The sequence below is a fragment of the Lissotriton vulgaris genome, chromosome 10, assembly GCF_964263255.1.
Source record: "Lissotriton vulgaris chromosome 10, aLisVul1.2, whole genome shotgun sequence".
Lineage (NCBI taxonomy): Eukaryota > Metazoa > Chordata > Amphibia > Caudata > Salamandridae > Lissotriton > Lissotriton vulgaris.
Genome location: NC_141698.1, coordinates 109,619,840 through 109,646,834, shown reverse-complemented (window position 1 = coordinate 109,646,834; position 26,995 = coordinate 109,619,840).

Here is a 26,995-nt window from a genome sequence, read left to right as displayed (position 1 = left end):
TAGCTGCTGGTCTCTATTTTGCCTCTTTCTGCTCATTTCTGACCTTTATTTTCACTCTTCCTGCTCGTTTCTGTCCTTTTCCTTTGCCTCTTTCTTCTTGTTTCTGACCTTTATTCTGCCTCATACTGCTCATTTCTGACCTTTATTCTGCCTCTTGCTACTTGTTGCTGACCTCTATTTTGCTTCTTTCTGCTTCTTTCTGACCTCTATTTTACTTTTGTCTGCTAGTTGCTGACCTTTATTTTTATCTTTCTGCTCATTTCTGACCTTTATTCAGCCTATTTCTGCTCGTTTCTCAACTTTCTTCCCTCTTTCTGATCGTGGCATGCCTTTATTCTGCCTCTTCCTGCTTGTTTCTGTACTTTTATTGTGCCTCTTTCTGCTTGTTTCTCACCTTTGTCTTTACTCTTTCTGCTCATAGCTGACCTTAATTCTGCCTCTTTCTGCTCATTTATCACCTTTATCTTGCCTCTTTTTTATTGTTACTGACCTTTATGTTGCCCTTTTCTGTTAGTTTCTCACCTTTATTTTGCCTCTTTCTGCTCGGTTCTGACCTTTATGTGACCTATTTCTGACTTTTACTTTGCCCTTTCTGCTCGGTTCTGACTTTTATTTTCCTCTTTCTGCTAGTTTCTGACCTCTATTTTGCCTCTTTCTGCTTGTTTCTGACCTGTGTTTTGCCTCTTTCTGCTTGTTTCTCTTCTCCATTTTGCCTCTTTCTGCTTGCTAGCTTCTGGTCTCTATTTTGCCTCTCTCTGCTAGTTTCTGACCTCTATTTTGCCTCTTTCTGCTTGTTTCTGAACTGTATTTTTGCCTTTTTCTGCTAGCTGCTGGTCTCTATTCTGCCTCTTTCTTCTCATTTCTGATCATTATCCTGCCTTTTTTCTGTTAGTTTCTCAAGGTTATTTTGTCTCTTTATGCTTGTTTCTCACCTTTATTTTGCCTCTTGCTTCTGGTTTCTGACCTCTATTTTGCCTCTTTCTGCTCATTTCTCTCATTTGTTTGGCTCTTTATGCCTGTTTGTCACAGTTGTTTTGCCTCTTGCTGTCCGTTTCTGATCTTTATTCTGGCTCTTACTGCTCATTTCTAACCTTTATTTTGCCTCTTTCTGCTCTTTGCTGTTGTTTATTTAGCCTCTTTCTGCTTGTTTCTGACCTTTATCTGACCTCTTTCTGCTCATTTCTGACCTTTATTTTGCCTCTTTCGTCTCTTCTCCCTGGGACAATGGGGGAGCCTCAAGTCCTCCGTGGTCTCAGCTGGCTCCCAGCCTCCTGCGGGAGCCGGCATTGCTGCTCCATGATGGAGCTGCTGGAAATGCAGCTCCCTCCAGGCAGGAGCAAGTGTTTAATATCTTTTCCCCTGCCCGCATGTCTATGGGCAGGGAAAAAGATGAAACCTCTGCTTCCAGCGGACGGGAGCACTTTGGAACTGTAGTGTTTGCACTTGCTCAGCGGGAGCTATCTGCTCCAGCCAAGCGAAAGCAAACAGCTAAGTCCCGGGAGAGTGCACCTTTGGACATAGCAGGAGTCGCGTACACCCTGTGGGGTGGCTGTCCCCAGGGCCATGTATGGTTCCAAGAGCGGGGCCGGGCGGCTCTTCTACTTGTTTGCATGTGTGGCCCCCTTGAAGTAGTGGTAAGTGGGGCCTAGAAGAGCCCAGGATGGGGCTGCATGCCACCCTCCTTCCAAAAAAAAAGAAAGCCACAGAGTGGTGGTTGTTCCCAGGCGCTGGAGGTTTACGCTGCTCCCACACCAATTGTTTTAATTGCCCCAGGGAGCTGGTGGTTCCTGGGGCTTCTAGAAGCCCAGGAGGGGGGTCCACATGGCCCCCATCCTTTATTAAAAACAAAGCTCCAGGAGATGGTCGTCACCAGGGCTTCGAGAAGTCCCGGTGGAAGGTCCACAAGGCCCCTCTCCATTATTTAAAAAAAAACCCAGGGGAAGTGGTCGTCCCTGGGGCTCAAAGAGCCTCAGGAGGGGGGGACAAGCATCCCTCCATATTTTATGAAATGCCCCCAGGACTTGGCTCACTTTGAAAACAAGCGCTGGGGTGTTTTCTTTTTGCTGTGAATTTGCAGAATTGTTGTTTTTTTAATGCTTTTTTTCCCTGCTGGGGTACCTCTGTGACCAAAGACCAAGGCTTGGGGGTGAGGTATTTTAATCCTGCCCCCTTTTCTTTTTTTAATGTTTATTTTGGGACTTGACTGAAGCCGAGTTCCAAGATGGCTGCCAACTCTTCCCGGTTGAAGTCTTGACAACCAATCAGAGCTCTGCAGTTCTCTGCACAAGCTCATTATTATGCTTTAATTAGTCATGATAGCAGATATTCTAATTTGGATTTCCTTACATTTTGTAAACAGCTGCTATAACGCACTCTGCGGACCAAAAGCTAGCTTTCTGTCAAATTTGGTGCAATTCCGTCCAGTGGTTCGGGCTGCAGGCATGTCTAAAGAGTCTATGGGAATTAACATGGGAAATGAACTTTATTTGACCCCGCCCCCCCCCCTTTTTATCGGCACACGCTTGATGGAGCACCCCGAACCTTTCCATGCCAACAAGAATCACCAGTGCACTTCTTTTGGAAAATTTCATCAAGATTCGTCAAACTACACCAAAGGTATAGGCAAGTCAAAAACACTGTTTCTATTGAAACATGGTCTTAATTTTAACTACCTACTGGCAACCGCAGTAGGTAACATATCACAACCACAGAGTGACAAAATAAGAGACTGGAAAAACAAGATTGAAACATCTAATTTCTTGAAATGAACAGTAAACATCATTATTTCATAATAGCAAATATTACAAGGAATAATAACAGACTGCCAGCATCTATCTAATTAGACTCAATAATAGAGAACCAGTAAGAGAGAAGCTAATCCTCCAATGAGCACTGGTAATGAGTGAAGGAGAAATGTATTTAATAATATTATTGCAAATGCAAAATGAATGTTAAAGACTGAACAGGCTTAATGTGTCCTGAATAACTATTGTTGTAATTACCCTATGTGCTGTTTAGAAACCGTTCTAATGAGTGACGGTAGTCCAGTTGAGAAGCAGAAGCACCTGTCATTGAGGAGTCTCTCTGTTTTACACTTCCCCTTTTCCCCTGGCTGGTACTGGTGGTAGATATTCATAGTCTATTTCTTGTAGTAGTTGTAATGACTGAGGACCTATCTTCGGCTCCTGAAGAAATCGCAATCAGGTAGCTGACACTGACATTCCGAAGTCTGGATGCATCATGCAGTCGAGGCGATGGGTTGATTCTGAGGAGCTGTGAGGCTGCGATGTGGGAACCTTCGTCATCGTTGAGGCTGCCGTTGACGAGAGATTTGCAATGTGAGGGCCTATGCCGGGAAATCTTCACACAGGCGGTGGTTTCAATGTGGGCTGCAAGGTCAATGTGGAGTCTTTTGCACCGGGAGAACCCTCACCAGAGAGGTGAAGTGTTGTTTCCAAAGGCGATGCTTTGAACAGCAAAGCCTATGCACCAGTTCTGTTAGAGATGCACGGAATAATGGAGGAAATGTGTCAGTTCTGCTGGGACCAAAGAAAGACTGTCAGAGAAGCTTCAAGCCCACTTCAAAGGGCCCAGGATTAGGGATGCACCACTTTGCAAGGTAGAACTCTCTGATGGCAGAGCCCAGGTGCTGGGTTCAAGGTTGTTGGAGCCTTCTGTCACTGAGGCTCTAGTCAGGAGCCCACCCAACTATCCTTTGGAGTCACTTTGGAGTCCTGTGCTTCACAGATTAAGGTCCTGTCCTTCTCACCCAGGCAAGAGGGCAGCAGGCAGCAAGTCAGCACAGAAGGGCAGTATTTCCTTTAGAGCGGCAGTCCAGCGGAGTGGCAGTCTTCTCAGCAGCACATAAGTCCTTCTTCTTGGCAGATGTGCTGCCTTCCTAACCCTGGTTCCAAACAAACTACAGGGTGTATGCAGCCCTTTTTCGTGGAGCAGGGACATAGAATATTCAAATGTAAGTGGGCCTTGACCCAGCTTCTCCCTCCCATCCTTCCAGTGATGGCCCATCCAGGCAAAACTAACCTCTCTATTGTGTGTGGTTGTCTTGGATGACTAAACAAAGCCCATTTATCAGCTACACTCAGTCCTGTGACCCAGAGACAGGCTACATGTACTAAATGGCTGAGGCAGGATAAAGCCAACCTTTTAATAGTGGCATTTTCAAAATTTTAATTTAAAATCTGACTTTACCATAAGAGAGGATCTTTCATTACAATTCCATAGACACCAAACAATAACTAGTTACCTGCTCCTATTTGGAAATTACAGCTTATTATATGTAATAAGCAAAAACAGTGTTATTCTAAGAGAGAAGTAAGCCTTGCATTAGTGAAAAATGAATTTAAGAGAAATTCACTACCAGGACATTTAACATCAAATAGTAAATGGCCTACTTTTAAAATATATTGCCCTCTGGGCTATCCAGGGCCTAACCTAGGGGCGATTTGTATGTGTTAAGAAATAAGGTTTGGGCTTAGCACAAAGTTTATCTTGCCAGCTCAAAATGGCAGTTTAAAACTGCACGCACAGGCTGCAATTGCAGGCCTGAGACATGTCTAAAGACTTATGTAAGTGAATGGCACAATGAGTGCTGCAAGCCCACTAGTAGCATTTAATTTACAGGTCCTGGGTACAGGTAATACCACTTTATTGGGGACTTGTAAGTAAATTAAATATGCCAATTTGGGATAAGCCAATGTTACAATGTTTTAAGGAGAGAGCACATGCACTTTAGCACTGGTTAGCAGCTGTGAAGGACACAGAGTCCTAAAGCTAGCAAACAGATCAGCAACAATGGAGGAGGAAGGGAAAGGTTTGGAGGAAAACCACCCTAAGGCTGACAGGTCTAACAGCGCTGTTCAGCTCTCGCTTGTTCTGCAGCACAGCAAATTTACTTGCTGCCCTGCATTGAGTGACTTCTGGATAAATCTCGGCCTAAATGGTTTGAAGCTGCTTTCCTGGTGGTGGAGGTGTTTACAGTAGGCGTTCACATTCCATTGTATTCAATACTCTACTTTGCAGCTCCTCTCTTCAAGTCCCTTTGTAAACAAGCTCTGGCTCCTCACAAGCTCTAAGGTACAGCTCATATTGACAGTGTGCCGGGCTGCTTGAGGGACATCCATGAAAGCTCCAGGGTTCCCCTGTTGAGGGCTGTATGGTTTGGCTTCAGCATTTGTTATCAGTGGCAGCTGTCAAATGTTGCTTCCTATAAGGGCCATATGGTGCTCTTGCTGCAGTCACTTTGCTGGTATTAGCGGTCTCAAGAGCCTGGTATCAATCGTTATCACACTCAAAGGATTTGTGGAAGATTGTTGGTGATTTGCATTCAGCGCTGGCTCTAGGGCGGTGCAACCGGTGCCACCGCACCGGGCACTGACTTGGTGTGAGGTTGTCATTTTTGTAAGTATATTATCATTTTAAAAGCACCTGCTGCCGCGGTTCCTTGCATCCAGCAATTTCCAGGCATTAATTAAAATGTCAAGATAATCTTCTTCCTGGAAAGAGACTGGATGTTTGTCTAGTGGACGTTTTGACTCATCCTAAGGTAGTGTAGAGGGTTAAAGTTCCTGCTGCTAAGAATGTGTACCTTGCAGATAACAAAGTGCACATAATGTAAATAGGTAAGAGAGCTCCGTTTGTTACTTGTCATTTATAGGTCAAAATTATAATATTGAACATTGAGGTATTAAAAGTCACCACAGAGCTGCATGCAAACTGCAAGGTATATGTTAGTGCTATATGTTTTTTTGCCCACTCTTTCATTATCCTAAACTTGCCAAAAGGGTTCATTTGGGTAGAAAACAATTCTTATTAAAGAGAACCCCTAACAATGATGTTATGTTTCAAATTCTGAATTTGTGCCTTTCCAGATTAAAGGCTCTTAAACTATGTTGCCTATCAGTATCGATGACATGTCACTCATACACTGCACCTTGTAGTCCTGTCTGATGTAAAATGTCCTATACACTGATTTACACACACATGATGGTCTCTGTGCTATGCGTGTGAGATGTAAAGTGCTCTCAATCAATAAATGTAAATGTAGTATACTTGTAAAACGCACAGCTGCCCCAGCAACAGGGCGTCCGGGTGCTGTATAACGCTGTGGAACCCTTCCTGCCTCTCCCTGTGAGATGCCCCTCCTGGGCACCCCCAAGGTGAAGCCAGGCATCCCAATGTTGTAGGGGCAGTTGTGGAGAATAAGCAAGCTATTGCCCAGAGTTGCAGCGTGGGACCCCATGATTAGAGTAGGCACTGAGGCGAGAATTATCGAGTCCGCAGACATTGAGCCCAAGACCCTGCCGTGTCGGGAATTGAACCCTGGTCCCGGGTCTGATCTCTGCTTCAGGGTCTGCCGCTTCTAACCAGTGAGCCACACTTCTCCATAAGTCAATCAATCAGGAGTTTGTTGTAGCACGACTACTCACCCGTGAGGGTCTCAAGGCACTGCGGGAGAAAGGCCTTGAGGTTTCTCGCGAAGATGGAGAGTGAAGTTGTCTGTCTGAGGTGGAGCGCGGGGGGGGGTGTTCCGGGCTCTGACACTTTACACTGGTCTGAGTGATGCTATAAAATTAAATGAATCTGAGAGACAGTGGTTCTGGGGACTTGAGGGGCACTGTTAAACGGTGCTAGTGAGGGAATCCATGACAGAGGTGGTCATTGGGGGTGGGCTCTAACAAACATTGTCGCACAGGGTGGTACCAGTGTTAAAGCCGGCCCTGTTTGCATTTACATGATAATGAAATCGAATTATGCTTAGTAAACAAACATCTCCAGGATTTGCAGTTCAGCAGGGTGGTGACCAGCCCTTGGTCTGTGGTTGTGCATGGGATGTAGTATGTCTTGCACGACATAAGACTGATTCTGTTCTACGTGTTTGTGTACAGCGCTGTGACTATTTGGGTGATTGAAAGTGTGCTCACTAGTTGCAAATATTATTTTCAATATTCAGACTACTGATGGGAAAACATATCAAAAATGCAGCTTGTGCGTTTACACCAGGCACAAAAGTGTGAGGGGACTCTCCCCCTCACAAGTGTGAGGAGGAGAGGATGTGGCCTAATGGCTAGGGAGGTCGACCTTCAATCTGGCGAACCGGGTTCGAGTTTCGGCAAGGATGCGCAACATCCTGTGATTCTGGGCAAATCACTTAATGTCCCTGTGCCTAATAAAAAACGAATGTGTCATCATGTAACGAAACTGGCCCTTGCGTAAAGCTCTCTGATACCTACGGGTCAAGTTCGCGATATATAAAAGTCCGTAAAAAATAAAAGAAAATGCTACGGGGCAGATTTATGTCGGACTTGCGCCGCCGTTGCGTCACGCAACGGCGGAGTAAACGTGGCGCATCCCTGTGACCCATTTACAACGTGACGCATCTAGGCAGATGCGTCACGTTGTAAAGCCCTGCATCACATATGGGCGTTCCGGCGCAGGGTGGGCGTTCCGGGGCAGGTGCGCCTCGCAAAAGTGGCTGAGGGAAATCTACAAGATTTCCCTCAGTCACTTTTAGGCCAATGCTGCGTCAGAACCCTGCGCCTGCTTGAAGCAGGCGTAAGGCTTGACGCAGCATTGGACAGATAGGGCACCCCCGAGCCTTGCTGGAGCTGCGTCGCGCTTGCGATGCAACTCCAGCAATGCGCCACCTTTACGGCACAGATGCGTCACGCATCTGTGCCGTTTTTGCCCCATGGTGCGCCGCATTGTAAATGCGGTGCACCATGGGTGGTGGAGCTGCGGCGCACAATAACTGGCGCATCCCTGGGGATGCGCCAGTTATTGTAAATCCTCCCCTACAACTCCAGTGTTTCTTTCACTACCGAGGCAGGGGAGGGGGGCTTTTCCTTGCTTGCAGCAGCGCCCAAAGATCATTTTCTAACTCACTGAAGCCAGGAAGGCTAAACCTAACTTGTATGTTATGTGAGGACCTTGCAGCAACTTTGCTCAAGACTTATTGATTACCCCTCACCCAACAGCCAATCCGATCACTGCCTTTTGTCAAACTACTGCAGACAGCTCCTGGATTGGCGTGATTTCCCCAAGGACCACCGAGCCCCATCTGCTTTAACAACTTGCATTTTAATAGCTGATTTACAGAAGTGCTTTAAAAAGGCAGATCTTTCTGACCATCTCTCGTGGGCTTTCACAACAGTTTATTACTGATAAGCCGCTAATGACAGTGACACTCACACAACTATGTCTTAATGAAAGCATCAATTTCCTGTTGAACAGTTCTTAATTTGTGCCAGTGTTACAGCTGCTGGTCACCGGCTCTCATAATTAAGCACCAGGCAGGACTTGTTTTGCATTGCCAGGAGAGACAGAAAATGGAAAAATAAGAAAGACAAAACAGATAGGAAGGCAGTGTATAAGGAAGAAAGGAGGGAAGAAAAACAATCGGCAAGATTGTGACAAAGAGGAAGAGCAGAGTGGTGGGAGAAAGAGGCATGTGAGGAAATCAAGATTCAGCAACCTATTTTAAGGATTTTTGGGCCAGGGGTAAGACAGATTTGGGAGCCCAATTTCGGAATAACTTAGAATTTTAATTGCCTATTTTCTGCTAATTCAAGCCTGCATGATGCCAGATAATAGTGAACTTTCCAAAAAAAGGTAATTGGGAGTCACACAAAAACAGTTGAATGAAAAGCGACTGAGTCAGAAATAGAGTTAGGCAGAGAGACGTGACAGATTAAGATATAGAAATAGAGGTGCGACAGAGAGAGGGAAATGTTCACTTACCAAGGGGTCCCCGTTGAAAGGCAAGGGCCTTGGGCAATTTCTCACTTTGGCCGTGCCTTAAAACCTCTCCATTTGCTACTTTGACACATAACCACATCACTCTGCCTCACAGCTGACGATTCGTAGGAAAATCTTTGGGCCTCCAAACCGATCAATTTTATTTTTTTGTTCTGCTTAATGTGAACTGAATAGGCGCATGTCAATTGTGCGACTCCTGCTAAGCTGCATCAAAAAAAGATTTGCATTTACTTTTCTGGAGTGCTGTAGGATGGAACCTTGGGTTTTCTTAAATCCTGATTAATAGTTTTAAAAACAAAGGAACGGCAATGAAAGACTAAGGGGGTCATTAGGATTGCGGTTTTTCCGCATCCTCTGGGCCGGCGGAAGTGTCAGCCGGCCCAGAGGATGCGGAAAAACCGCTGCGGGGGCTTCAAAGGCCCCCCGCCAGATTAGAATGGCTGGGGGTCAGGAAGACCGTCCGCCGCTTTTCCGCCACTGTCGACTTACGACCGCAGCGGAAAAGCTCTAATATGGAGGCGGTGTCTAATAGACACCGCCAGCCATATTAGGATGGGGGTAAACAGATGCCTTTCCGCAGCGGCTTCTCCGCCGTGGAAAGGCAAACAGTGATTTCTTTGGGGGCCCGTTGCGGGCCCCCAGGGTGACAGGGGGTGGGGGGTGCACATGGGGCGTACCTATGGTACCCCCCTGCATTTGCGTGCACGAAGCGGCAGGCACCGCGCTGTGCCTGCCGCTTTGTGCATGCAAATGCGAAGCATGCATATTTAACATTGCAGCACACGCCGCAATGTTAAATATTGAGGATGTGACCACCAGGGTGGCGGTCACATCCTAATTGCACTGGAGGGACAGCCGCTGCCCCTGCGGACGGTCCCTCCTCCTTTGGGGTGGCGGACGGACGCAGGTCCGTCCGCCATCCTATTGAGCACCTACATGCTGGACAACACTGATTAACCCAGCGTTTTCCAACCGATTTGGTACGACCTCTGCAAAAGCACATCAGACAATTTAACTTATTAAACATATCAAGGATTAGAAAACATTTACTGGAAAGAGGAAAGATCCACAAAGACACCACTGGTGATACAGCTCTACAAGCCAACCAGGTTCAAGTCTGTCATGGAATCTGCAATACCAATATTGGAGGTAGCCTTATTCCGTGAGCACTGCACGGCCATATCTAATTGCAATTTGTGTATTGAATAAATGACTAAAAAATATACTATTTATATGTTGGCATTCTGGCAAATAGGGACTCTGAGGAGCATTAGTAAGTCACAAATGTAGGTAAAAAATAAATTCATTACAAAACGAGAGGCTACCGTTATACATATACCAATTATTGCTGTCCCCAACAGGCAGCCCTATAAAGAACATTATACACCTTATGGTTCTTTGTTGGACTTGCACATCCATAGACTTTTTGTTAGTGTTTCGTGCTTTATTATTGTCAATAAAAATAATAGCTACAAAAAAGAACATTATACAAATACATCATAAAAAATTGAATCAATTAACAGTCTCAAAGCAGAGTATATAAGCCTCAGACACACTATCACATTCCTCTTTTATTGGCTTCTCCTAACAGATAAGTACATCTCTTTACTTCTGTATGCTTTTTCTTTAAAATACAGTGTGTTTGGCTTTATTAGGTACCTATAACTATTCCAATTTATGGATTGGTCCTTTTTTGAGTCTCTGCTCCAGACAGTATCTATGCTCTGTCTCGAAAAGATAACTGTTGTATGTACTTTGTGAGCTTCAGCCCGCCCATAGCCTTTCCATTTGCTGACTCCCTCATCGCTCCATTGTTCGCTCTTCCCATTTGCCCATGGCATGCATGTGCCATACCTCTTCCCATCTTTAGCCCTCCCCGAGACCAGGTACCGAGTACTACTATTCATACACAGTGGCCTTTTTTGGAAATTATTTCTAGACTACTTTTTTTTATTTCCCTTGGAGTACTCCATACAGTGCTTGTGTTTTCAGTTCACTCACCTCATCCTCCATCTCTTTTAAAAAAAATTCAGGGGCATATTAGCAAGAACCTCGTTAAAATGATCACCGGCTAAAACAGCGATAATGGGCTTGCTAATATGCGTTATAGAATTCCAATAGAAGCCCTGGTTAGATGTCCTGCACATCTAACTTGAGCTTCTATTGGAATTCTATAACGTGTATCAACAAGCCCATTATCGCAGTTTTAGCAGCAGTTTCCTGCCTCTAAAACGGTGATAATTTTAACAAGGTTCTTGCTAATATGCCCTACAGTTTTATATAGCATGAACACTATATAATATTAAAGTGCTTTACGTGAGAGCCAGTTACTTTACACATGGATACATTTGTTTTTGTATGAACAGGGAGATTAAATCATTTGCCCAAGATCACAGGATGTTTTGCTGAATCCGAAAGAGCACTTTATTTATCCGCTGGTTACTTTGCACAAGGACACATTTGTTTTTGTAGAAATTTGGAGATTTAGTGATTTGTCCAAGATCATAGGATGTCGTGCCGACGCAGATACTCAAACCCGTTTTCCCAGCTCCATAGTTGGCAGCTCTGGGCTAACATCACATTCTCTCCTCCTGTCCTGAAGCTCTGACTGCAAGGGCTCTTCACACGTTGAACAAGTACCTCTCAGTGGCAGACCATAAAGCTCAATATTAATATCAAAGTTTCAACATGTTGAAGAAATACAATCTTTGAGTATTTTATAAACCCCATCATACTTTAAGTGATGTGAGTTGCATGATCTACATTGCAAACACTTACAGAGCTTTGTGAGAGCTGTTTGCTTGCGCATCTCTAACCATGGTAGCTACAGCTCTGGCTGTTTAGAGCCCCTAACTCCGCAGAAACTGGTCAATAGAAGGTGTGGTCGGCAGACATTTGTTTCCTCACTGGGTACAGCAGTTCAAGCGTGATCTGGAGTGATTAGTCACTGGATCTGAACTTAGGAGCTGGGAGTTGGGGTTTATCATTAATTGCAACACAGAGCATTATTATGCAAGAATTTGAGAAATATTTTTCCCACTGGATATATTTCCCATCACCAGGTGGTAGCTGGACTGCCTTTTACATGGGCTGATAGCATTTGATGGGAGTCTTATTTATTTATTTTAATTACTGAAATCATCTGGATTACGTGATATATCAAGTGTTCACACTGAGCTGGTTAATTCAACTCACCACCTTCCCTAGACGGGCTGCTCGAAGAATTGCAAAGCAACGCTTGCACCTGTCTTTGTGAAGCTTGACATGCTCTAAAGTTTTGGGCTTTGTTTGGGATCTTGTAAAGCGCTTTGGTAGCTTTAGAGCACTAAAATAAATTAGCCATTCCCATTGTCTTGTTTAAACCTGCAATTAGCTTTTTTTTTGCCTAACTGTATGATTGTCAGACAACTGTGATGATGCAGTTCCAATTTTGTTTTAACCCCTTCGATGCGCCCGTCGGCCAACCCACTCAATAAAACCGCCGCACCGTGGCTGAATTGCCACTGTGGTTAAGTGGTTAATAATCTACCAAATGAACTGCCATCCATGAAACACATTTCCACCTTCCCTTCGTCCAAACACAGGCCTCTTCCCTGTTGTACGATTTTTGCTACGAGCTGTAGGCAAAGGCATTCAATCAAAAAAAGTAGGCCATAATTGTTGTCCAGCATTCCCTGTAAAGCCAAGCTCACAATCGCAACACTGGCCATGGGAATTCTACAGTGGCAAGTGGCATCAAGCCTCCCTTCAACCAGAAAGAAACCTCCACACCTTTCACAACAAAGTGTTACATCAGTCTCCACCGGTACAGTGAGCATTCTCCCCCTTTACAGAGCAGTGTCACAAAAGATTGAAGTGGGCAGGCCCCACTCGTGTGCAGCACACCATTCTACAACTGGTCTCACTATTCTACAAAACGGTATGAAAGTGTGTATTGTAAAAAACAAAACAAAAACAAAAAAACAGCAACGGCAAGGAATCCCAGTAATGAGCTTTCAGAGTTTGGACAACAATGGTCAATTTTATGGAATTTATAGCCTTTTAAAATTGTTTTTCAACTACACATAATTACACTCTACTCTATGCCACATAAATAAACCCCATATAATGAAAGTCCATAACACATAGCAACAATCCACATAAATATACTCTACCCCATGCCAGATAATTCACCTCAACATAATTTCACTCAAGGCCAGACAGTTTCACGCCACAAAGTTCAACCCCATATAATTCCACAACAAACCCCATGATTCCACTCCACAACACAATTCCATTACACACCACATACATCCAATCCACACCACAGAATTCCACATCATGCCACAAAATTCAATACCACACCACATAAAGCCACTCCACAACATGCCATTCCACAACTTACAACACCACTCCACACATTGCACTCCATGACACATAATACCACTCTACATAATTCCAGTACACTCAATACCACATAATTACTATCCACATAATTTCAGTACACACCTTACCACATAGTTCCACTGCACATAACTCCACTTAACACCACATAATTCCATGCAACTCCATTCCATAACAAACAATTCCAATTCTACCTATATAATTTCACCCCAAACCACATACATGCATTCCACTCCATAACACAAGGCTAAAAGACATTGTCATCGACAACACCATTAGCTTTCGGATTGCAGAGACCTATTGCCTTTGCCAATGCTTGTTTCATTTTTTTCTGTCTCTTTTTTCTTTAGGATTTTTTTCACTTACAAAACATCTACCTTCTATTTTTTCTTCACTCTTGAAAGATTTATTCCCTCACCCTACTCTTTTCTGTTTAATTTAATGATTAGCATGCCTCACCGCTCTCTCCCTTTTCCTTCAAGAAGACGGGCACGTCGGATTGCGAAGCACAGCTCATCTGAACTGCACCAAATTGACAGCTCACCCAAAGTAAAAGGGAGCATCCAATGCCACCTTCAGCCACAGCTGGTGTAACGCCTGTGCTGTTTTGAACCCTAATAATTTATTCAACCCCAAAAAAAACATAGTAAAGGAAGTTGACAGATAAATCAGTCCTCCAGAGTCTGGCTCTGGTAAAAATTAAGGAGGATTCATTCAGGAGATATTTTGAGCAGGAATTGAGATTTCCCATTAAGGAAGCAGTTGAGACTGCTTTATCTAAGCGAAACAGCGATATTCCTTCAGAAGAGGATTATTTTTCACTCTCACAGGATGATGTCCCTATTGCTGCAAAAAAGAGGTAAGGTCTCTCAGAAGATGAAGCATTTTACTAATCTGGGCAATGATGCATTACCTGATGGCAGCTCAAGTGCTACAGCAGATTGTGGTGCCCTCAGTGGCACTAAGAGCCATGGGACACCCTAATGGGGCATCTGGCGGTGGTGTTCAAGAGCGGCAAAAAAGGAAAGAGTGATCTTAATAGTACAGAAGACAGTCAGGGCTCCTCTACCATAGAGGAGGAAGCATATGATAATGAGGACATGGAATTTGATGAGCACTTATTTGACCCACAGAAGTGCTTGCACATTCTCTACATGAGGATTTAGAATACCAATGAACCGCAAGGGGAATCAAAGATCCTCTTGGGTGGCGATATATTTGACCCCAATAAAATTGAACACTCATGTAGCCCGGAGTGGTGGTGTATGGAGCATGTTACGAAGTTCATTAAATGTTGGGTTTAGAAACCCCTTAGATAAGGACACTTGCAACCTGTTCAAGGCAGAATACCTTTCATAGAGGATAAAGCATGCATTACCCCTAATCTTGACCCAGAGCTAATAACGACTCTCTTTATATCTGGGAAAGTCCCTAGAAAGGGGATTGAACGCTGTCTGAAACAATTATAGGATAGACTATTGGATGTTTTGGATCCCTTGGTTCATGTTAGAGACATGTCTTAGGAGGCATATTGTAAAAATATGAGGGGTGATGTGAAACTTTTAGAAGGTTGGACCCAACTTGCTTTATGTCAGATATGAAATGGGAATGCAGGCCTAATAGCAGAGAGAAGAAACCCTCTCCTTATGAGAATGAACCTGAAGTTGGCAGGTCTGGTAAATAAGGAAGTTGTGGGCCAGCCAAATGGGCTACTTTTTGGAGAGAGTTTTGTAAAGTCCTTGGGAAACACGTGTCCACCTTCATGGCTTTTAGCAAGGCTCGGCTGAATATGTGGAGTGTTTCTTGGAAGGGCTGAGAGGAGGGGACTGGCTGTCGGCTGTGGAATTCAAAGGTCCCACTATCACTCTCAAGAGTCAAGAGGTTATAGAAGGAATGGCCGTTCCAACATGGGGTTCCTCCCCCAAAGAAAGAGAGTTTCCCTATCCCGTGGAGGCAGGTCCGGATCTCAAAGCTCAGAAAGAGAAGGTGAGTTTGAGCACCACAGTTGGGTTTACCTATTTAAGGTTTGAGGAAAGACTTAGTTTTTTTATTCACAACTGGGAAAATATAACAGGCAATATGAGAGACAGTTGGTAACCTGCACCCCAGTTCTATTCAAAGTTAATCCAATAATTATTCCTTTTCGGGGTGCCATCCTGGTGTGTGCTCATTCCCAAAGCACCAGGAAGTATTTGAACATGAAGCTGATGTATGACTATGTATCAGTCCCAGGATGCAACCACCATCTGATTAGATGACGAAATCATCGTAACCAAAAGATTGTCCATTTAAAACTGTTTTAATGGTTACAGTTTTTACAAATGTGGTGTATAGAAATTGTGATTTCAATTTTCAAACTCTTTCCTATGCCAGTCAGGCCTTTTCTACAGTATGTCAAAATGTCCACATGCAGTAGTAAATGCCTGACTGGCATAGTGCAAGGATTTGAAAATTGAAATCACCCTTTCTATACACCACATTTGTAAAAGAAGATTAAATCATTAAAACAGTTTAAAATGGACAATCTTTTGGGGTACGAGGATTTCTTCATCTAATCAGACGGTGGTTGCATCCTGGGACTCATACACAGTCATGCATCAGTTTCATGTTCAAAATATAAAAATGGACTCTTGGGTTTTGGAAACTATAGGACATTTCAAAATAGGATTTTGGAAAATCCCTTTCCAAAAACCCAGCCAAAAGAGTTGGTTTTGGACTTGGAACAGTTGGCTTTAGTAAACTCAGAGGTTTCCCAATTGCTAAGCAGAGGGGCAATTACAAGAGTTGCACAGTCAGTAGAGGGTGTTGTGAGTACGGTGTTCCTTACAAGGGAAAAGGACAAAGCTTGTTGTCCTATAATAAATCTAAAGGATTTAAACGAATTCCTTTTTAAAAAAATATTTTTATTGAGTAAGAAAAAGAAAACAAATTTTCTCCCCTCCCATATTTTTTTATGCAAACCTAGTACCCTCTCCCTCCCCCACCTTTCCCTGCATTTGAATACATCACAAGAATTTCATAGGCAGTGTGGATCATAATCAACAACAACAAACATATAAAAGAGAGGTAATGTAGGTTTTTGTTACACAGCTGAAAAGTTTGGCTAAAAAGCACCACTATTTTCAATGTTTCTTTTAGCAACAGATTGAAAGTGCAATAGTGTGGTGTGTGCATCACAAGAATTTCATAGACAGTATGAAAAATCAACAAGTAAAAAAAATACACTATGAATTCTTATTACATAACTATAAAACTAGGCTGGAGAAAAAACACCTCTCATTTCATTTAATCTTTTAGCAGCATGTTCAAAAGGCAGTAGTGCAGTATGTGCAGCAGAAATAATACTAGCAAGACTGGCAGCCACGCTTAGTTCTGGTTTCATACACCAGTTATATAGCAGCATAAGAGATCCACAAAGTGCTAGTGCCCCATAACAGCCAAGTATTCAACCCTATTGACCAAACAATCTTTTAGCTGCAAATTCAAAGTGCAATATTGCAGTATATAGAAAAGATATAATGTTGATGGGGCATTCGTCCCTTGATTCTATTTTCATCCTCTATTGTTAAGCAGCATAATATATTCACAAAGTGCAAGTGTAATTTAAGCGCCCGAGTCTTCAACCAGATTGGCAAAGCACTTTCAAATTCCTATCCCTTTCTTTCTAGCCCTATGTCCCTTTTGCATATATATAGTTATCTCTAGATTATGGGTCACCAATAATCGAGCCAGCTATTGTTGAAACAGGGTCCAGCCAAGCCGAGGCAATGCATAATCTATACACCTCCATTGCTATGCTTACGAGGGCGCATCCATCCTCTATTCTCTGATTAGTTATGGCCAATAATATTAGCGGAGGGGTTGCATAAAATCTGCACTTGTAGTTTCCTCTTTAGAAACGCATTAATCTCTTTAATTAACAACCCTAGATATTTACATGTAGCAAACATGTGAAATAAGTCTGTTTTATACAACGCACAAAATGGGCAATGCACAACTTTCCCCTCGCCCCATTTAGCAATCCGATAAGGAGTGTAATAAAGCTCAAAGCAAGTTTTATAATGCTGTGTTTGAAAGATGGCAGGCATGAGGGTCACTAAGGTGTTTGAAAAAGCACTTTGGAAGGCTGCGTCAGTAATATCTAGAATCTCTTGCCACTTGGTCAAGGACTTTTCCAAATAATCTTTCATTTATTCATTGACCAGCTCATACAGGATCCCAATGCGGGGATGACACAGGCTGTATTATTTGATCCACAAGTTCCCTATTCTCGTATCTCTCCGCCCCCCTCCTCTGCAATTAATCTCAAATCTGCAGATATTTTAAAAACTCTCTATAAGTAAGACCAAATTTCACGCTCAATTTATCATATGCTATTATACCTCAGGATGTGTAAAAACAGCCTACTTGTTTCATTTCCACCCATATCCAGTTATTAAAACAGAAGTTATTAAATAGATGAGGCAAATTCTTATTTTGCCACAGAGGGATATTAAAATGCAGCCTCCCCAGTCCTAGTAGATAGCGTACAGAAGTCCATACCTTAAAAGCTTTGCGCAGCATCTTAAAATGCACCCTTTTGTGATAGCCATAATCTAGTTGGCACAATAGACACTCACAAGCTTCAGGGCCAATCAATAATTCGAAGGGGGAGGGATACTTTGTCCTCTCCCTGTTAATATCTACCATAGGAAGTGTTGTAAATTGTACCAGTGAGGCCGCCCACCAGTATAGCTTAAGGTTAGGAAGGGTCAGCCCACCGTGCTCCCTGGGTAATGATAAATATTTAATCGATCTCCTTGGTCTTGAATATGTCCAGATAAATTGTGCAAAAATGCTTTCAAATTTCTTTAACCAAAAATGTAAAAAAAACAGGGGAATTGCTCTTAAGAAGTACAGTATTTTAAGAAAGAATACCATTTTGATTAAGTTACTTCTACCAATTAATATTAAATGTAAGTTACCGACCCTTTTTAGCACTTTTTTGGTCTCTTCTGCACATGGCCCCAAGTTTTCATTTACCACCTCATCCAGATCAAAGCTTATTGTAACCCCTAAATATACTGTTTTTTACTACCCTGTAATCAGTAAAAGATACAAATTCATTAATAATAATCTGCGTCTTATCCCTGTTCAGGGCATATCCTGATAATGCCCCATTCTCCAAGCGTCTTCTTCAATTGCCCCAATTGCCCTTTGGGAAGTGACTGGAAATGTAATATGGGCATGAGCCAAGACCTTGCCTTCCTGCACAAACATAACTAAGGGGGGAATACCCACAGCCAGTTATAAATCCTTCAAGAAAGGCTCGATGTACAATGGGAAAAGGAGCAGTGAGCAGGGACACCCTTGTCGTGTTTCTCTTGTAATTTTAAAGGCTTCTGTCAACTCCCCATTTATATAGACACTAGCCTCAGGATCCTTATACAATGCTTTAACCACCCCAATGAAGTTAATCCCTATCCCTTTCCTATGCATTGAAGTCCTGAGTGACTGCCAGGAGGCCCTATCAAATGCCTTTTCAGCATCTAACAAAATTGCAGCCATTGGGTCCGCTGTCACTTGTCTGGCATCAAACTGGGTGATAATCCTTCAAATGTGTTCTATAGTTCCCTTGCGAGGGATGAAACCATGCTGCCCCATTAAAACAAACCTGTGAATAACCTGCTGAGGCGAGAGGCTAAAACATTTGAATATATTTTCACATTCCCGTTAATTAGGGTTATTGGACAGTAGGACCCCAACTCTTGTATAAGTTTGTTTTTCTTCAGGAAGTCTATGATCTTTGCCGAAGCCCAGGACATCGGTGGTGCAACTCCTTACGAAATCTGTAAAAACATGATTGTCATAATTTATTTTAGCTGCTCCTGAAAGACCTTGTAAAAATCTGTGGGGATTAGGTCGGGACCAGCTGCTTTCTCTTTAGGTGGTTTTTTGAGATTGCTACCAACATCTCATCCCAGCTCAGTTGAAGGTCTAATTGCTCCCTCTCTTCCTGCGACAATACCTCCACCACAGCGGGATCCAGATACTTAAGTATTAAATCCTCACAATGACCCCATAGGCTTCCTGAGTACTGTATGTAGAGCCTGATAGAATTTAGAAAAGGCTGCTCGGATTTTACCAGCCCTAATAGTGGATCCCTCACATGCTGTTTTCACTGCTTATAAGTTCCTGCCTAGTTCTAACTACAAGAAAAGACCCACTTTCTCGCTTCGCTCATACATTTCTTCTTGACAAGCATTTACTTTATCTGTTGCCTTCTTCAACATCTTTTCACCAATTGCTGCTTTAGCGAGAGCTACTTTCACTTGGGCTTCATCTACCCCTTTCTTCTGATGCAGGGCAATAATCAAATTTCCTTCTGTCTGGGCCAGGCTTTGTCGGATAAGCCGCAGACAATCCTTTTTTTCTTTCCAATCGAGAACTGGATTGTTTCTCCCCGAATGCCTGCCTTTAGAGTGTCCCACAATACCCAATGAGGCAGTTCCCGAATTCTTCTGCAAGAATTCTTGGATCCACGCCTTCATGCGTCCTACATAGGTTTCGTCCAATAAAAGTGCTCTCTAAAAGATCTTTCAGGAGAACCCCTGCTATCCACCTCTAATACTAGTGGGCTATGGTACGAAAGGAACCTTGGAAAACATTCAATTGTGCTCTTCTACCTAAACCAAAGATAATAAAAAGAAATAATCCAACCTGACATGTTTCTGGTGTGAGGCAGAATAGTAAGTAAACCTGTGTTCTAAAGTCTCATTTGGGCCCATGCATCGCACAATTCGTTTGCCTGGCATACATAGTGCTTGAAATAGTTTGGGCTTCCTCCCCGTATATTTTTGCACATGCCCCAAATCACTTGCAAGATTGATTTTAAAATCTCCACATATGACGAGGGGGAGTTGGCAGTGCGCTAATTCATTAGATACCCACTCTAATAAGGAAAGGTCATCAATGTTGCTACCATACAAAAAACATAATGTAAAACCGGGGAATGCTGGGGCTCTAAAGCCACCTATAACTCAATGCACTAATGCACCCACCCGGACTTGGGGAAACGATATCATTTTGTTACGGGTTAGAATTCCAACCCCCCCCCCCCATGTGCGGGTCCCTTGGGTAGTTGACCCCACTATGCTATACTCCAAATACTTTAGGAGGCCTTTCTGTTTATCCTCTAAGTGAGTTTCTGGCAGGCAGACAATGTCTGCCTGTAGTAGTTGCTGCCTTTGTGACACCATCTGCCTTTTTTCACATCATTGAAACCACAGATATTTATTGTAGCTATCCGCAGTCTACACATCTTCATGTTCTATTGACCTAAAGCATATTTTAAACTTTGCTGCCCACATGAACACCCCACAACACACCAATGTGAAACCGACTCCACAGAGGCTGTTACCTGCCTTTGTCCCTCCACACCCCCCTTTATGTGTACCACCCTGCCCCCCTACCTGCCCAGCCCCCACCCTCCAACAAGTAGGCAGGCAATCAGGCATAGCCTGAGCAATGTGCATTTGCCATACTGCCCACAGTCTCTCTCATCACAATATTGGTACGCCCTCAATATCCGATTGCTCAGTCCCAATATTCATATTGCAGCCAGAGAAACATGATATAGCGGCCGCCCGTTTATTTGGAAGAGTCTCTACATTTTTCCTTTCTTCCAATTTCTTCCAAATACTCCTTTGCTTGACTCTCTGATGAGGAGAAACTGTGTATAGTTCCCTTGTACCTGATTTTGAGTCAGGCTAGATTCTGGAGGAAAATCTCTGACCCTTTTTTTTTGAAAGGGAGAGAACAGTTGTCGTAGGTGCCAGCGTCTTTCCACTGTTGGGTGGGCAAAATCTGATTTGACAAAGAGTGACAGGTTTTCAGGGCATTAGGATGGGCTTGATCATACACTAGTTGTCTCAGTAGGAAATTTCGGAAAAATACCAGCATAGCTCTAGGTCTTTCTTGCGGATGTTTTTTCACAGTTAGTGGAAATCGGCGAGTTTGTTAAATTTCGGAATCCCAGTCCCAATTCAGTTGGTCAGGGAAAGCACTTTTCGGGAGATTTGTCATATAGATTCTAGGGTTACTACTTTCTGTTCCCTATGGAAACCCTAAAAAGCACAGGGTGTTTCTTCGCTGGCAATTTTCCTGCTCTTTCAGCTTGAGCATAACATCTGAAATAGCCGCTCCTTGGCCAGTACTCAGAGATTCAACCTCGGCTTCTAAAACCTCAGCCCGTGTTTCCACAGAGGTCAATCGTTCAACAATTTCCGCACACGTCTTATTTAGTTCATCAGGCCTGCCACCTTGCTGCCTTGCCATCTACTCCTTGTGGCGCAGGCTCCTCCGTGGCTTGCTGGCTTTTTCCTCCACTCCCTACTAAATTCTCAGAGCGAGAATCCTGGGGATTTGAGTCCATCCACTTCGCCATCCAACAACCTATAGGATTCTATTCCAACTGCATCTCTTTCATTCATGCCACAGTCCGCCATCTCTGTTGTTGGGTTTTATTCCCCCCCCACCTCCGGTAATGCACTGCTTTTCTGTGGGTCAGGTGAATGATGAGCAAAACTGAAAACAACAGTGGGTTGTTCCGGCCCCCTCCCCTTTACCTGTACTGTTGATTTAACTGTTGCCATCTTTGCTCCAGTTTCTAATTTTGACTTTCCCAGACCGCTGCGCTCTCTTGCGTTGGCCATCACTTCACTGGCCTCCGCTGGCTGGCTGCCCCCACAATTGCTACACCAGCGTTGAGGTTTCTGGTGGTCTGCACTTTTCCCGTTTATCCACCTCTTAGCGCCATTAGTTGATTTGGTGGATTTTCACAGAGCCGCCGTAGCTGCTAACCCCAGTTGCCGAGAATAGACAGCAGGACTGAGCGCTCATAGCAATCCACCACAACACTACCTGCAACAACATGCACAGTAAAGAGTCCGCCGTATCCAATCCCAGGCTGAGAAATCGCCCATTGAACCCCTGATCCATTGAGAGAGACGATGAGAGTAGCAGCAGTAAGTCACACGCCGTCTTTGCCTTCCGGATTTAAACGAATTCCTAGTGGACAGACATTTCAAGATGGAGGGGATCCATCTTTTGTGAGATATCTTGCAGGAAAGTAATTGGCTGGTAAAGTTGGGTTTGAAGGAAACTTTTTATTTTATTTGAAGTTTTTATATTTTTCTTTATTGCTTTTCAACAAAAACAGTACATCATAAATGCTTATACAGAAGCAACCGGCACATCACTATCATGTTGAACTTACAGTGCTCCGATTCTGTTGGTATATGACAGTATGGCATGGAATGACACAATATGTTGTCCACTCACATTCCTTTGATCAGCTTATTTTACAGTAGGGCTGTACATATGACATCATAATAACAGTCCATGCTGGTGATTCAGTTCACATTTTTTGTAGTTAGGGCTATGGTGTGATCTTTCTCTGACAGTGGTTTGCAAACGCATGAGTGTTGTGGCATTACGGGGCCTTGGGAAGGACATTTTACCTATGGGGATAGTAGTTAATCAATACCTGAGGTATAATTACTAACAATGCATGGGCATATGGCATTGGGGAAGCCTTAGGGTGCAATCGTCCCAGGCTCGGCATCCTGGCTATCGCGCAGGTGTGTTAAAAGGTAGCCGTCTGGGGTCCCCAGATATCTCTGGGCCTGGAGGTCCTAGGTAATAGCTCCACATAAGTAGATAGTTGCTCCTGACAGAACACCAAGTCATTAAGCCAATCCTTGAACTTAAGGACCCTCCCCCTAACCCATCAACGAGCCGCACACCTCTTGGCCATTACCAATGTGAGGGCAATGTATTTGCGGTGTGTTGCTGGTAGCGGCTTGACGAAGCTCAGCAGGGCCAACAACGTTGTTCGCTCAATGTGGGCTGCTGTCAAGGAGTCTAGGGCTTCGAAGACTTGATTCCAGTAGTCATGTACTCCTGGGCATTCCCAGGCAAGGTGTAGAAAGTCGGCACCCGAGGCTTGGAATCTATTACAGCTGTCTGAGTCTCTTAATTTGTATTTATGCATCTTAACTGGGGTGTAATATAACCGATGGAGGAATTTGTAATGTGTTATGCATAATCTCCTGCTGGCCGAAACCTGCCCAGTCTGCGAGCAGCAGTATTCCCATTGTTCATCCGATAGTTCATAGCCTAGCTCAGAGCCCCAGCGTGTAGGTGATAGTGTAGATGGTTACACCCTTTGTGTGTGTACTGTGTGGTAGATCGTGGAGACGAGGTGACCTGCAAACGTATTTTTTAGCATCAAATGCAGTGGAGTCAGCACTGGGGGTTCATTCAGAAATTCCGGGGTAAGCAAACAAACACCCCTGTCTGAGTCGTATATATAAAAAGACATCCAGTGGAGGCCGCTGGAGGCCTTGAAACATGTGCTCAGACGTACGGAATTGCCCATTGTGGTAGAGGTCCCCCCCGGTTTTAATGTGGGTCCGGTCCCTCAATTTTGTGAAATGCTTTCTCTTGGAGGAGGGGCGTGTTGGGGTGATACGTGAGTGGTAGTAGCAAGGAATAGAGCAGGGGAGTTTCCAGCATGCGACTAATGCGATGCCATGCTGTATTTGTACATGTGACAGTATTTGGGGTTGTTTCCCTAGGGCCAGGGGTAGTGTATAGTGTACCATCGATGGGGATGGGGTCCGCCAGCCAGTACTCTGCTGCCATTTGTGGCATATATCGTGGCTGATGCAGCCAGTAGTAGGCATAATGGGCCTGCGCACTTATATAGTACAATTCGAAGTCTTTTATATCAAACGCCCCTTGTGAATGGGTTTGAAGGTCACTTATTTTGCAATACCTTTGGGAACAACCTCTTAGAAATATGCTTCAGGTGGAGAGGTATTCTGTACCAGTTTTGCTGTCTTCCTTTTGGTCTATCCTCAGCTCCATGGTGTTTCACCAATATGTTGAGGCCAGTAGTAGGCCTCTTGAGAGAGAGGTGCATACAGCTAATAATCTATTTAAAAGAGATATTGTTGATATCTCAGGACAGGGAAGAACTGTTGTAGCACCTTGGGTGGACAAGGGACATATTAGAGAGCTTAGGTTTTATCGCAAATGTGGAGAAATCTATCATGGTTCCTACACAAAAACCTAGAGCTTTTAGGCTATCAGGTGGACAATGAACTATCTCAATTGCTCATTCCTCACAAGAAGATAAAAAAGATAAGTAAGGAAGTAAAATTTGTCTTGGAGAAGAATATGGTGACCCTGTGGGATCAAGCAAAGGAAATTGGTTTTCTATCATCGTCAATTCTGGCCATATCCCGGGACCACTTCACTACAGTGTTCTTCAGAGGCTGAAGGCCTTGGGTCTGAGACAGGGCTTGTGGTATACAGATCCAATCTCTTCATCAATAGATGCTCAGAAATATTTGAAATGGGGGTTAGACAATTGTGATTCGCCTGTTACCATGACCAGAGAATCTGGATTTCATTAAAGACACGGAGGCTACCATTATTCCTTTAATGCAACTTCAAGCAGCCATTTTAAAGTTAATACATAAAAAAGCAAAGCTCTAGAATACTCATAGGTTACATTGGCAACAAGGCTAGATAGATCTGACTCTTTTAATGCAATGAAAGTCAGCGTTCAAGTATTATGAAAAAGATAAGCTTCTTCTTTAGGAGTTGATGAAATCCAAAGGAACAAAAGGTACTATGCCGAGACTTGCTTGGAGGGAAGAGGAGGAAATCGTAGAAATCAGGGTGAGATCCTGCATCTTGTGGAGGAACCAATTATGTTGAATTATCTGAAAAAGGATAAATTATTAAAAATTGCCCAAATAAGCCCTATGAAAAGGGAGAAAATTAACGCTATTAAATACCTGAAAAGTTTCCTCATTATGCATCCTTTTTTAATTTATTTTTTTAGATTCTAATCTTCAAACAAATGCAATACAGTAAATTACAATAAATTAATAACATGCTATAATAAGAGTCCACTCCCGGGAGGTGGGGTTTGGCCTAATGTTAGCCTCTGTGTCTTTAACCCCTTTGATGCTCATGACGAGCTCAGCTCGTCATGCAGTATACTGGCCGTGTGCTTATGGCGAGCTGAGCTCGTCATGAACAATGGGGATCTGAATATTTCAGCACCCAGCAGGAATTGCTCTAGCAGTCAAGGTGTTAATGAAATCCAAATTGTCTGGTCATGGTAATAGTAGAATCACAATTTCATTACAAGACCGGAGGTTAACAATATTTATGTTGGTAGTCTAGTAAAACAACATCATAAATATGTTCTACAGGTTTGCAGTAATGTTTTGCAAGGTATAGGAACTGGACCAGTCAGCTGCCTTAAGAATATCATCAAACTTACCTCTTTTCCAAAAAGATTGGCTAGCCATAGCACTTATTAAAGAATGTGCTTGAAATCTTTTGAGGTGACTTCCATTTGCATAGCTAATTTAACCCATCTAGCTATAGAGGAATAGGAGACAGGTTTGAAGGGTTTGTTAAAGGAACTAAGAAGCTGGTTTACACCAGCAGTGCGATGTTTGTTCATCCTTGCATGATACTCCTTCGTACAGTCTACAACGCATAACTTTGGGCAAGCATAAAAACCTAGGGTAAAAAGTCATGTCATTGGTTATTTGGGTATCATCTATTGGTTATTTCCAGAGCTCTGACATCTGAAAACCTACGACGGGATATTAGACATAGCTGAGAAGCTAGTTTAATAGACAGTTTTTTATTATCTAGCAGATTATTATTGGGCCAGTTACAAAATAGGTCAAGTAATAATTTTACGTCCCATAGTGATTCACATTTAGGTTTAGGAGGTCTTTTAAGCCTGATGCTTTTCATAATTTCTACATGTTATAGAATTCTTACCAATAGATCTACCATTTAAAAGGGAATGACCTGCAGAAATGGCTGATCTATAGCAGTTAATTGATCTATAAGTAGGACTTCATTCAAATTGTTTGACAAGAAAGTTGGCTACATGTACGATAGAAGCCTCCATGGAATCCAGGTTCCTTTCCAAGCACCAACGAACCCATCTTTTCCAGATACCATTGTATTTATAGTGTGTACTGGGGGCCCATAATTCTTGAAGGAGAGAAGAAGCTTGCACCGAAACGTGAGAGATTTCATTGGCTCGCCTGACACTTTCCAGACAAGAAGGTTCAAAGTCCTGTTCTGAAGAAGGGGATGTTCTAAACAGTCTGTGTCTCTTAAGTATCCTGGTGAAGCTGGGAGAAGGATGGGTATTTCGTAAGTTAATTCCAAGGCCATTGGAAACTAGGGTTGGGACAGCAAAATGGTGTTTAGGATTATTGAACATTGTTCAATTCTCAATTTTTGCAGGGTCGGTTGGATCATTTAAAAGGGGGAAAGGCATACTTCCGAATTCCTTTCCAAGGTTGAAGGAAGGCATTCGCTGCCAGAGTACCTGGGTCTGGCATCCAGCTGAAGTATTTGCATAGTTGGCAGGTCAGTCTGCTCACAAAGAGGTCTACTTCTAAGGGACCCAAAGGTAATCTCGTTTTTGAACATGTTTGTATTCAATTTCCAGTAGGTGTGATTTACTAGGAATCTGGAATTCCAGTCCGCACAAACATTGTTTTGTCCTGGAAGGAATTCTCTCTTAACAATATTTTGTGTTCTAGGCAGAACATTGATAGCTTTTTAGCTACGTTTGAGAGGTCTGTTAACTTGGTGCCCCTAGGAGATTTACGTAGCTACAGCTGACATGTTGTCCATCTTGAGAACGACTGACTTCCCTCGAAGGGATTGCTTGGAACTCCTTAGGGCATAAAGCCCGGGGGTTAACTCCAAAAAATGTATGTGGTTCGTATTCTCCAAATAG